The following is a 13,214-nucleotide window of genomic DNA, read 5'->3' as shown; positions in this document are numbered from 1 at the left end:
CGGAGACAAAGTTTGGTCTGCATGCTGCGCCCTTTCTAAGTAACAAGAAGAATAAAAAAAAACGTGACCTCCGAAATGGCTAACGTGCGGCAAGTGTCTGGAATCTCGGAGGCTTCGAAAAAAAGTAACTGTGGCAGTAGTCGAGAGATGGCGCAGCGTTTGGAATGCCGTAGTAATAATATGCATGGCTCGGGGGTATTCGCCTTCGTGAAAACCTCATAAGCTCTAGTAAATATTCCGTGCATTATTGTGCAACCATTGATAAACTTACGTTTGTCTAAGCATCAGACACAATATATTTACGTGTGCCCATGTTGTGGTATTGATACAAAACGTAAAAGAAGTGTAAGAAAACCTACTTGTAACTTGTGCCACTATGTTCAGTCAAACTTCATCGCTATATAAGCTGGTGCGCTTTAATAATAGGCTGTGAGTAAACACGTCGGTGTATGACGAGCATTTGGTCATGAAAGTCAAGATTGCGTCAGGAGTTATGCCAGAGTTACGAAGACCGCGCTGCCTACAGACGACGCCCAAGATAATCTAATGGATGCCGAGGAGGCTGAGAATTCGGCCTCTGGCAGCAATGCCGTGGGATTCGACGCCACGGTTCAGGCAACTGGAGAAGAGACAGCCGACGCGACAACGCAAGACGACAAAAAAATTGCCCGCAGCTTCCCTTGGGGGAACACTGAGGAGGATGCGGACCATATAATTGGTTAACGGGGTGTTAAAGTGCGACTTACTTGGGTCGATGGCTAAATTGGTTAACGTGGTTGTGAAATGGGGTGTTAAATTGCGACTTACTTGGGTCGATGGCTAAATTGGTTAACGTGGTTGTAGGAGGGGGTGTTAAATGAGTGAACACGTACACACGTATGCGAAAGGGCGGCGCTGGTCGAAGGGACGTCGATCATTGTGTTTGTGGATTCGTTGGAATTCATTTCACCGCGACCTTGGACGTCGACGCGCCGTACAAACCAACCGACGAGCGGCAACTGAGCGAGCGAGCGCCGACCTTGAGTATATATACAGCACGACGGCGCATGCACTGTCAGCTGTTGAATGTTCTCGAAGCGCGACGCCACATGCGCGTCCACTGGAGAATCAGGAGAATTGTAGATGTCGAACGCGGTGTGTAGAGGAGGAAGGGTGCACAGATGGTGGAGGAGTGAAGCGCGCGCGGTGTGTAGAGGAGGAAGGGATGCACAGATGGTGGAAGAGTGGGCGACGGCGCGACGGCGCATGCGCGCGCGTCAGCTGTGGAATGTTCGAGAAGCGGTGCGGACGGCGCGGACGGCGCGGACGGCGCACTACAAGGCGCGAGTATAAGATGCTCCGCATCTAAAACTCAATGAAAGAATCCGAGGATTTGGCCGCAACAGGCGGCCTGCAGGAAATTCAAGAATCGATGGAGGAAGACATGGGTACAAGTGGCGAGATCGCTACGCTAGAAGCCGGCACAAAGTCTCCGGAAGCGACCACGGGACGCGGCAAGCGTTACCGAGTGGAGAGCACCGAACGCAACCTAAAACGCCCGGAGCATCTGTGGCATCGCGTCACGGGCGCTAAGAGTAAAAAATATGCCCTCGAAACCCGGTCCGCGTCATCGTCGCCGGTTCGGGGACAGGATCGAGACGGGTAAGATCCCGATTTTCCCACTGCACGGTATACGAGACACGGTAAGCGCAGCATTGTAGTTTTCCTCTTTGTCATCAACCTGGCTAGCGCGACTGCGCCTTTACGCATTGGTACGCTGAATGTACGTGGTCGAGGAACGCGTCGCAAACATTACCAATTGAAACGCTTGATGCAAGAAAAAGACCTTGACTTGCTCGCGGTCCAGGAGACTAAAGTTATACTCGGCGACAGCTTTTCTTGACAGCACTGTGGAAGCTATAGAGCCGAACCGCCTGCATGCGCGCGCGCCAGGAAATAGTACCTATTTTATTTTCTGATTCTAATAGCTACTTGGCCAGAATAAATAAAACTTTCTTCATTATAAGGTTAGAACAAGTATGGGACGCTGTTCATGGAAAAAAAGTTATCTTGCGCCCAAGTTTTTTTTTTTTCATTTTTATTTCTTGGACGGCATCACGTTTTCCGCACGCCCGCGGCGTCTGCTGCTTGCTCTTGCAGCGGCGAGCACAGCATCGGCCGTGGAAAAGCTGCTCATCGTTGGGACGCGCCGTCTTTTATACATCACGCGTCGAGCTTTCCAGCCTTATCACTGGTGGCCGCGCAAGCTCTGAAATAAGTTTCACTGTTCACGTCTTGCGCGCAATCTTAACAACGATCTACAACAATTGTGAGGCTTCTCAAACACTGAGGCACAGTCTGCGCCGATCATTGCTGACAGCCTTTGAGGGCGTAAACCGAATACAGCAAAACTGAAACAAGGCAGGCCCGTAGCCGGATCGTGCCGCAACCGGCCTTCCATTTCGCCTGTACCAGGGCTCAATACCGTAAACGTTAGCATTCGATCACGTGTGGCGCGTACCCGTATATACTGGGCTCAACACAGAACCTAAACTTCACTGTTATAAAGGCTGAATAATGCTGGGAAAACCTTCTGAACAACGGAAAATTTTATATGTACCAGTATACAAACACAACAGTAACTAGCTGCATGTATGCACTCTCATCAAAGTTTAACTCTGACGTTCCCATTTTGCACGCATCAATTTTGCTAAACACACTAGCGCAGCGAGCAAGCGAAAACCGCAACTGGAATCGAAATCGGCTGCAAGCTGCCCGACTGCTTGCGTAGTAACACAAATGTGCGGAGGCCCCGCTTCCGTAGCCTTCGCTCCAATGTCAAGAAAAGCTGTCGCCGAGTATAGTACTGCGGAAGCGCTGATAGCTTGTGGTAGCAGAATTTTCATTGCGGTACAATGCGTGTGTGAGCTATGCAGTGGGAGCATCAGCCGGTTGTTTTATTTTTGTCAAGAACTCTCTTGGTATTGTAGTGGAAGAGGTCAAAAGTTGCCTACACGGGCGTTTTGTTTTGTGTGACTTTTGTTACGGGAACACTAAATTCAGAGTTATCTGTGTATACGCACCTACAAATTCGAGAGACAGATGTTTGTTTTTTCGGGAAATGCAAGCGTACTTTGAATGTCAGAAATGTGTGATTCTGTTGGGTGACTTCAATTGTCTTTTAACCCTAGAAAATTGCACGTATACTGCTAAATTAGGTGATGAAAGCGTTGGTTTGCTTAGAGACAGCCTTAATAAGTACTTTTTACGTGACGCAGCTGTGTTTGCGAATGGTGGCACTCGCCAACTTCACACTATTTCAAGGTTCGAGTCACGCACGACTAGATCGAGCACATGTTTGTTTTGAGATAGTACCTTTATGTCAGAACTATGATGTTTATGCTGTTTCCTTCAGGGATCATTGCTTAGTCTCGTTTGAGATAGGTAGAAAGTGAAGAAAGCAGGTTGTATGGGAAACATTGAAACTGAATACTAAGATAATTACGCACGAAGGGTTTGTAGATAAGACAAAGAAGGAAATCGAGAATTTTTTCAAAAACGCAGAAAGGAGTGCCACGGAAAGATGGGAATTATTTAAGCAAAAGATAAAAATGAAGGCAATAGAGTGTGGTTGCTACATGCAGTATCAAGCTCAAAAACAGGAACGTGAGCTACGGGCAGAGCTAAATGATTTGGTGAAAATTGAAGCAGAAAACCCGGGCTTATTTACACATCACCTGCAGGTTGTCAAAAAAAATAGAATGTCTTGAAGAAGATAAATATAAAGGCGCAATTATACGAGCAAGAGCTGAGAGATTCCTCGTGGGTGAAGCCCCGACAAAGCGAGCCTTGTCAGATGAAAAGGCATATGCACGAGCTCACGACATACTAGAGATAGAATGGAATGGTAAAATATTGAGAGAACATCAAGATATTAGGAAAGCTTTTGAACCGATGGAGGCGGAAATGTTGTAGGCCCGTGTGCTCAGATTTGGGTGCACGTTAAAGAACCCCAGGTGGTCAAAATTTCCGGAGCCCTCCACTACGGCGTCTCTCATAATCATATGGTGGTTTTGGGACGTTGAACCCCACATATCAAATATCAGGAAAGCTTTTGAAAACTATTATCAGGACTTGTTTGCTTATAGCGAACCAAAAGAGCCAGGTTTTGTAGATGAGTTCTTGATAGAAATGCCGACACTTATTGCTGAGGACACAAATTTATTGGAAGTGTCTATTAGTATAAGGTAAATTGAGAAGGCTATCGATGATCTTGGCATGGGCAAATCACCTGGTCCGAATGGCATTATAGCCGCCTTTGAAAAAAGTTCAAGGAGGATATGGCCGCCGCATTGCATGAGGTTTTTTCAGAGTCTTTAGATCGCGGAATTCTGCCTCCATCGTTTAATCGGGCACACACCGCGCTGATTCCTAAAGGGAAAGAGCAACATGTTTTGCGCAAAGTGACAGGATACAGGCCGATCACACTAACAAACGTAGATTATAAGGTGTTTAAGAAAGTTCTGGCTAGGAGGTTGCAAGGAGTTATATACAAGCTGGTCGGGTCACATCAGACTTGCGGCATCAAGCGTAGGAGCATATTCACGAATATTCATGTTGCCAGGAGCATTTTGGAGTATTGTGACGCTGCGCTTCTAAAATTAGCTATGTTGCAAATTGATCTTGCCAAGGCTTTCGACATGGTTTCACACAATATACTCTTCATGCTAGCTGAGAACGTTGGTCTTGGTGCGATCATATCTGCAGGTGCGATCATATCTGCAAAAGTTCAACCACAAATTTAATTGTAAATGAAGAACTCTCCCGGCGGTGGTTACCGGTGAGGCCGCACCTCAGGCCTCTTAATGCAGTTCCATCAACACGCGGCTTTCTTTTCCCCGTTGGGAACTGCGCGGCACCGGGATTTGAACCATGGACCTCTTGCATGCGAGGCAGATGCTCTAACCACTATGCCATTGCCGCACCCGGATTGTTATGTTCTAAATGTAGGTTTCAGCGGTGTATCAGTCAAGTTTGTGGTTGTTTTTATAAAAATCTTTTGATGAAATGAGATTTCTGCTGATTACCCCCTTAATTAAGGGTCTAGAGAGTACGGAATTGAGCCTCAGATTAGCCTATGGGGTGCTCTTTATTGATATATTAAGCGGACAAAATTTAAATTCGTTTGTGAGGTGATGTTACCAAATTAATCTTTTTTAGTGATTAGGAATAATTTTGGTCACGAAATAGTTCCGGTACTATTACTCCGGTCCTGATGTGAACCTGAGCGGCGACAGGTCTACAATTAGGGCTTTGCACTGTATGAGTTGGAAGTTTCCCGGTAGGTTATTAGCAAAGTTAAAAACGATCGTACGAAAAAAAAAACACGTGGTTCAAGACTTTGATCTGACGGGCGTACCTTTCTCCCGAGCAGTGAGCCACCCTCCTCCTCTGAGCGAGGGAAGACGCGGGCGCCACACGTTTATTAGCGGTTTTCGTTATATTTTTTCTAACTCTGTATCTTCCGGTTACCTTAAGATATCAAAATTATTTTTAGACGAAAAAAACCGGACTGTTGTGTTCTAAAAGAAGATATTAGTTATTTTTTGGTGGCGTTTGTAGCTCCTTTTGAAAATTTGTTTTAATGAAATGAGCTTTTTGCTGATTACCACCCTAATTAAGGGCCTAGAGTGTTCGGAATTGGGCCTCTTGGTAGCCTATGGGGTGCAGTTTATCATTATATTAAGCGGACAAAATTTAAATGCGTTTGCGAGGTGATATTACCAATTTATTCTTTTTAGTGATTAGGCTTAATTTTGATTGCAGAATAACTCTGAAACTAATAAACCTAGCCTGATAAAACTTCAGTAGCGTCAGGTGTACCCTAAGGACTTTCAACTTGATAAGTAAGAAGTTTCCCGGTAGAATATTAACGAAGCTACAAGCGATCGTAAAAAACACGTGGTCTCAGTGTTGTTGTTTTCACAGATTCAGACTGTTTTATGCTTCTAAAATTTAAAATTTTCGTTTGTAATAGCAGTATTTGTAGCGGTTTAATTTCTTGTATCTTCACGAACAAATAGACACCACTCTGACCCTCTTAGAACCAAAATTGCTAAAGTTATAGGCAGATATGTGCACAGCTCACTTACACGTGCTGCTGACGCGGCCGCTCCCGTGACTCCCTCACCTGAAAAGGATTGGCCACCCCGGTGCAGTATCTGGCCACTATCTCCCACATGCATACGTCAAATAACTCTCGGCCCTCAGTTCCCAGCAGCTGCGAAGCAACTAACCAAGGTGGCGGTCAGATCTGCAACGCAGCAGAGGGTGCTAAGAATCTCTGGACTACACGCCACCTTTGGAACCTGAACTTGGCAACGTTTAACGCTAGAACCTTATCTAGTGAGGGAAGTCTAGCTGTACTAATCAAGGAGCTAGAGGGTGTAAAATGGGATAATATAGGGCTAAATGAGGTTAGGAGGACAGATGAGGCCTATACTGTGCTACAATATGGGCACGTCCTTTGCTATCGGCGCTTGGCAGACAGAAAAGAACTCGGAGTGGGGTTCCTAATTCACAGAAACATAGCTGGCAACATAGAGGAATACTATAGCAATAATGAAAGGGTGGTAGGTATTGTAATTAAACTGAATAAAAGATACAAGATGAAGGTAGTACAGGCTTACGCGCCTAAATCCAGCCATGATGACGCTTCAGTTGAAAGCATCTATGAAGACGTGGAATCGGCAATGAGTAAGGTAAAAACACAGTATACTATAGTGATGGGCGACTTTAATGCAAAGCTAGGGAAGAAGCAGGCTGGAACACCAGGCAGTAGGAGATTATGGGATCGGCACTAGAAACGCCAGAGGAGAGCTACTAGTAAAATTCGCAGAACTTGATAATTTGCGGATTTTGAATACTTTCTGCCGAAAACGAGAAAGCCGCAAGTGGACATGGAGGAGCCCTAATGGCGAAAATAAGAACGAAATAGACTTTATAATGACTGCACACCCAGGAATCGTGCAGGATATGGAAGTGGTTGGCAAGGCACGATGCAGTGACCCTAGAATGGTACGGTCTCGAATTCGCCTAGACTTGATGAAGGAACGACAGAAACTGATACGCAAGAAGCCCATCAATGAGCTATCACTGAGAGGGAAAGTACAGGAATTCAGAGTGTCGCTGCAGAATAGGTACTCGGCTCTTACTGAGAAAACCAACCTTAGCGTAGATACAATGAATGATAATCTAACGAGTATCATTACGGAGTGTGCAGAGGAAGTTGGAGGCAGGGTAGTTAGACAGGACACTGGCAAGCCTTCCCAGGAAACGAAGAACCTAATTAAGAAGCGTCAAAGCATGAAAGTGTCAAGTACAACAGACAAAATAGAACTGGCAGAGCTTTCAAAGTTGAATAATAGGCATGAAGTATGCGATGTAAAAAGGTATAACATGGAGAGAATTGAACACGCTCTGAAAAACGGAGGAAGCGTCAAAGCAGTGAAGAGGAAACTTGGGATTGGCAAAAGTCGGATGTATGCACTAAAGTACAAAGAAGGCAAAATAACTACCAATATGGATAGGATAGTTAAAATAGCGGAGGAGATTTACAGAGATCTGTACAGTAGCCGAGACAACCACGACCTTAATACTATAAGAACTAGCAGTAACCCAGATGACACCCCACCAGTAATGATAGAAGAAGTCAGAAAAGCTTTGGAGAGCATGCAAAGAGGCAAAACTGCTGGTGAGGATCAGGTAACATCAGATCTGCTGAAAGATGGAGGACAGATTGTGTTAGAAAAACTAGCCACCCTGTTTACGAGGTGTCTCCTGACGGGAAGGGTACCAGAGTCTTGGAAGAACGCTAACATCATCTTAATACATAAGAAAAGAGATGCCAAGGACTTGAAGAATTACAGGCCGATCAGCTTGCTCTCTGTAGTGTACAAGCTATTTACAAAGGTAATTGCTAACAGAGTAAAGAAAACATTAGAATTCAATCAACCAAAGGAACAAGCAGGATTTCGAACAGGCTACTGAACAATTGACAACATTCATACTATCAATCAGGTAATAGAGAAATGCTGAGATTATAACCAACCACTATACATAGCCTTCATAAATTACGAGAAGGCGTTTGATTCAGTAGAAATATCAGCCGTCATGCAGACACTGCGGAATCAGGGCGTAGATGAAGTATATATAAACATTCTGGAAAAAATATACAGGGGATCAACTGCTACCATAGTGCTTTATAAAGAAAGCAACAGAATACCAATAAGAAGGGTGTAAGGCAGGAGGACACAATCTCCCCAATGCTATTTACCGCGTGCCTAGAGGAGGTTTTAAGAAGCCTAGAATGGGAACAGTTAGGGATAAGAGTCAATGGAGAATACCTTAGTAACCTGCGCTTCGCCGATGACATTGCATTGCTGAGTAACTCAGGGGACGGATTGCAACTCATGATTACGGAGTTAGACAAGGAGAGCAGAAAGGTGGGTCTTAAAATTAATCTGCAGAAAACGAAAATAATGCACAACAACCTCGGAAAGGAGCAGCGTTTCGAGATAGGTAATAGTGCACTTGAAGTTGTAAAAGACTGTCTACTTAGGGCAGGTAATAACCGCAGAGCCTAACCACGAGATTGAAGTAACTAGAAGAATAAGAATGAGGTGGAGTACATTCAGCAAGCACTCTCAAATTATGACAGGTAGATTGCCACTATCCTTCAAGAGGAAGGTATATAACAGCTATATCTTGCCGGTACTTAGCTACGGAGCAGAAACCTGGAGACTTACAAAGAGGGTTCAGCTTAAATTGAGGACGACGCAGCGAGCAATGGAAAGAAAAATAGTAGGTATAACCTTGAGAGACAAGAAGAGAGCAGAGTGGATCAGGGGACAAACGGGGGTTAAGGATATCATAGTTGAAATGAAGAAGAGGAAATGGACACGGGCCGGGCATGTAGCGCGTAGACAGGATAACCGCTGGTCATTAAGGGTAACTATCTGGATTCTCAGAGAAGGGAAACGGGTTAGGGGGAGACAGAAGGTTAGGTGGGCAGACGAGATTAAGAAGTTTGCGGGTATAAATTGGCAGCAGCAAGCACAGGACCGTGTTAACTGGCGGAACATGGGAGAGGCCTTTGTCCTGCAGAGGGCGTAGTCAGGCTGATGATGATGATGATGGAGAACTCCCACAGCGCATACAAGTACTTTCCTCCGTGCGCCAGGCGTGTCCTTTAGGTCCTTTGCTTTTCGCTCTATTTTCAGAGCCACTGTGTCAGAAATTGATCCACCACACAGGGATTAATGGTTTCAGGTTTCAGTCATGTGAAGTGCGTGTTTTAGCATACGCCAACGATATTGCCTTTTTTGCTGTTGATAGAAAGAGTGTCACTTCGTTAATAAAAATCACTCAAACGTTTTCTGACTCGAGTGGAAGTTTAATGACAAAAGAGAAAAGCATTGGTTTATGGCATGGTAATTGGGACCTCACGCCCAGTTCCTTTGGAAATATTCAGTGGCTCATGACACCTAGTCGTTACCCAGAAGTACCATTGGACAGGTATCAAGGCAGTGAAGCATTGTGGCTTAAAAAGATTGAAGAACTGCGCGCGACCGCCGAAGAATGGGGTGGTCGTGGCTTATCAATTTTTTCTCGGTCAGCTCAATGCAACGTGTTCCTCGCTGCTAAAATTATGTACCTTTTGCAAGTACTTATTTGTACGCGTAAAAACATTCACAAAGTCCACAGGACATTCGCCACGTTCATCTGGAGCTCTACGTGGGAGAGAACATCTAGAACGAACTTGTTTCGGCGAGTTAAGCAAGGAGGGCTGTCTGTGTGCCATCTGTTTCTTAACCAAGTAATATCACGTTTTCTGCTCATAAGAGACCAGAGAGACTCTTTTTTACGTTATATATTTCAAACAACGCTGTTAAACCACATGCCTGACTTCTTTGTATCTTCAGACAGGCGAGAACGACACACCGCGAAGTTGTGTTCTCATATCGTTTCTTAAGGGCGAGGTTTTCGATAGATTACCTAACTAATGTCAAAAGAAAGCGCCTTATGAAAGACGTAATACAGAATGTTTTCCTGTGCCCCTGTACCGTTCAAAGTATGAAAAATGATATGGTCATGACGTACTAAAGCGAGCGAAAAACATGTGTATACCACCCAATGTGAAAACCCTCTTTTTTAAACTTCATACGTGAACCTTGCCAGTAAAAACGTGGCTTGAAGAGAGAGGGATGTATGTACCATGGGGAAGCAGCTGTCTCCTGTGTAACAAACCGGAGACCATTGAACATGTGTTTAGTGATTGTAAGAACACTATGTTTTTTTGGAACATTTTACAGAGGACTTTAAAAAAAGATTTACCTCTTACTCCATATGGAATTCGTTTTTTGCCTTGTGATAGTTCTGTGCAAAATTTGGATGTTATATTTTTACTTGGGGTTCAACCGGTTTGGCTTAGTATGCTATCGTACTGACACTGTTATTTGAGAGTTCTATCCGTTAATGAATGTTTCGTGGAAGCTGTTATAAAAGTGCGAGATGTGTATAAGACTACCGACTGTGTTGAAGATGTAATATCTTTGTTTGACGCGTTATCACTCATGAAACACGTGTTATAGTGATTGTCTTATTAGCTAGACTTGTAGTCAAGAAGGCAATAAAGAAAAAAAGTAAACACGTCGATGTGTGGGCCGTTGCTGTGAATGGTTAATTGTGCTCTTGTTGCGTACTTGTTAGCGTATATGTTAGCGTACTTGTTGCGTACTATATGTGTATAATATGTGTCTACGTGTGCATGCGTAGCTATGTGCATTGCATCAGCACCTTTTAGGCTTCCGTTATCAGTGAGTAATCCTGAATTTGCATAGGCGGAAACAATCCGCAAGAGAGCCGTGATAGTGGGCATGACAACGTACGTCGCGGCAGGCAATCTTTTTTAGTATCGTTCAGTCCTTCCAGTTGGTGCCAGCTACCACCTACTTCATGGGTTTGACGCTCGTTTACCTTCAGCTACTTATATAACGTGGAAGATCTATCTATCAAAGCTTCACTACTGAGTCGGAATGGTTTTGCTGCGATCGAGTCTATGGTTTGGAGGCACATCTCGTGACTTGCAGACCCGTAAACGCATGGATAACGTTGCTACACTATGTGAATCTGCGAGAAATAAATACAGCAAGCCTAGCGTGCACTCTTCAGGTGAGGGCTCTGCAGTATCCGTGTCTTTCGGAGTGAACATGGCTTCGCTGACCGAACGAAACCTGCTTGCTCCATCGTTCTCTTTCACGATGTGTTCATCGCCACAGGTTCGTCTGCTTGTTTTCATAATCATTTCGTTCAATATCAAGCTCAGCGGGACCTTTTTTTAACTTTCAGTGCCATGTACTCCTTATCAGTCGAGAATCGTTGCATTTGCTAAGCCTACTCGCTTCTCCTAGGGGAAGCCATTTCGATTTTCATAAGGAGGAACATGTTTCTCCGTTGATGAGGGAGCAACGTTTCTCTATTTAAAGACGAACATTCGGGACATCGCCGTTTCTCTCTAAATGGAGAGAACGTCACTTCATTTTTTTAAAGTGTAGTAGTCCAGCCGTAGAGGTAGCCACCTCTACGGCCGGACAAGAGGAGCAGCGGGTGCGCATTCTTTAGAATTGAGGAGGAACCCCGCCCACGAATAAAAGGATAGTTGTTTCTGATGAAATACGTTAAAAAAAGGAGTCCTGTTCTCTTAATCCAAAATAAAATTGGCCTGAATTTTATGCTTACAAAAGAAAAGTGTATCAGAATTATGCGCTTTTAGCACTATCTGATCAAAAATGGTTGCCACGCTAAGCTCGCTGGGCGTAACCTCCTGTGTTTTAGCAAGGTTTAGCGAGGGTTGGGCCGCAGTGTCATGAATATAGGGAACTAGTATCACCATCTACAGCCATGAACTGTAGATGGTGAAAGGAGGGAAGTAGACACGAAGCGCGGGCTGTAAGAAAGTGCGTGAGTGCCACCTCTCATTTACTCCTTGAAATGTTCGCTGGATGGTAGTACTCTTATATGCTGAATATACGATGAAAAGATGCGAGATGACAGTACTTGAAGTGTTCACAAGACGGACGAATGGACAGATGGATGGACAGATAGGTAGACAGATGCATGGACGGATGCACGGACGGAAGGACGGATGGGCGGATGCATGGATGGACGGACGCATGGACGGACAACCGGACGAATGCAGGGTTGGACGCATGGATGGACGCACAGACGGAGGCATGCACGGACGGAAACGGTTCACCCCACTCATCATCATGCGCTCTGTGAATAGGGTGGGATTTTTTGTTCTGTGGCGGACGACAAGGAATAATTAGGTGGCTAGGAACTTTCGTAATCACCCACAGTGGGTACGCTCCGCAGCTTATAGATGGATAGGGTGAAGCTTCTAAAAAGGGCTGAAGGTTTCAATGACCTACTTCTTGCGCGATTCACATTATGTGACGCCTAGATGCATCTCTGTTGTTCTAATATATATATATATATATATATATATATATGACTCAGTCGGGGAAGAAGACGTTTGGTTGGCTGGGTACTCAGGCTAGTTCCGCCATTACTGCTTGGCGTGTCGTGACCGCTCTCCTCTTTTATAGAAGAGTGCCACTCTAAAACGCCTCATTATAATATATTTTTATATATATATATATATATATATATATATATATATATATATATATATATATATATATATATTGTGGGAGTACTAATTCAATGGGCCAGTTAGTGTTCGTGGAGGTATGGGATATGGCACAACGGGAGCGTTGTCAACAAGGATAAATATATTTATTTCCCAACAGTTTCGAGAGAGGCCCTTTCTTCATCAGGGGATGAGTTATTCCATATGTATGTATATATATATATATATATATATATATATATATATATATATATATATATATATATATATATATACATATATATATATATATATATATATATATATATATATATATATATATATACATATATATATATATATATATATATATATAGGTATGGGATATGGCACAACGGGAGCGTTGTCAACAAGGATAAATATATTTATTTCCCAACAGTTTCGGGAGGGGACCTCCCTTCATCAGGGGATGAGTTATACTGACATGAACTTCCTTGCTGCCGCGTCCCTCTCGCCTTGAAAGACGTTTCCGAGAGTGAGAGGG

The sequence above is a fragment of the Rhipicephalus microplus genome, chromosome 8 (assembly GCF_043290135.1).
Source record: "Rhipicephalus microplus isolate Deutch F79 chromosome 8, USDA_Rmic, whole genome shotgun sequence".
Lineage (NCBI taxonomy): Eukaryota > Metazoa > Arthropoda > Arachnida > Ixodida > Ixodidae > Rhipicephalus > Rhipicephalus microplus.
Note: the sequence above shows the minus strand (reverse complement) of the source record.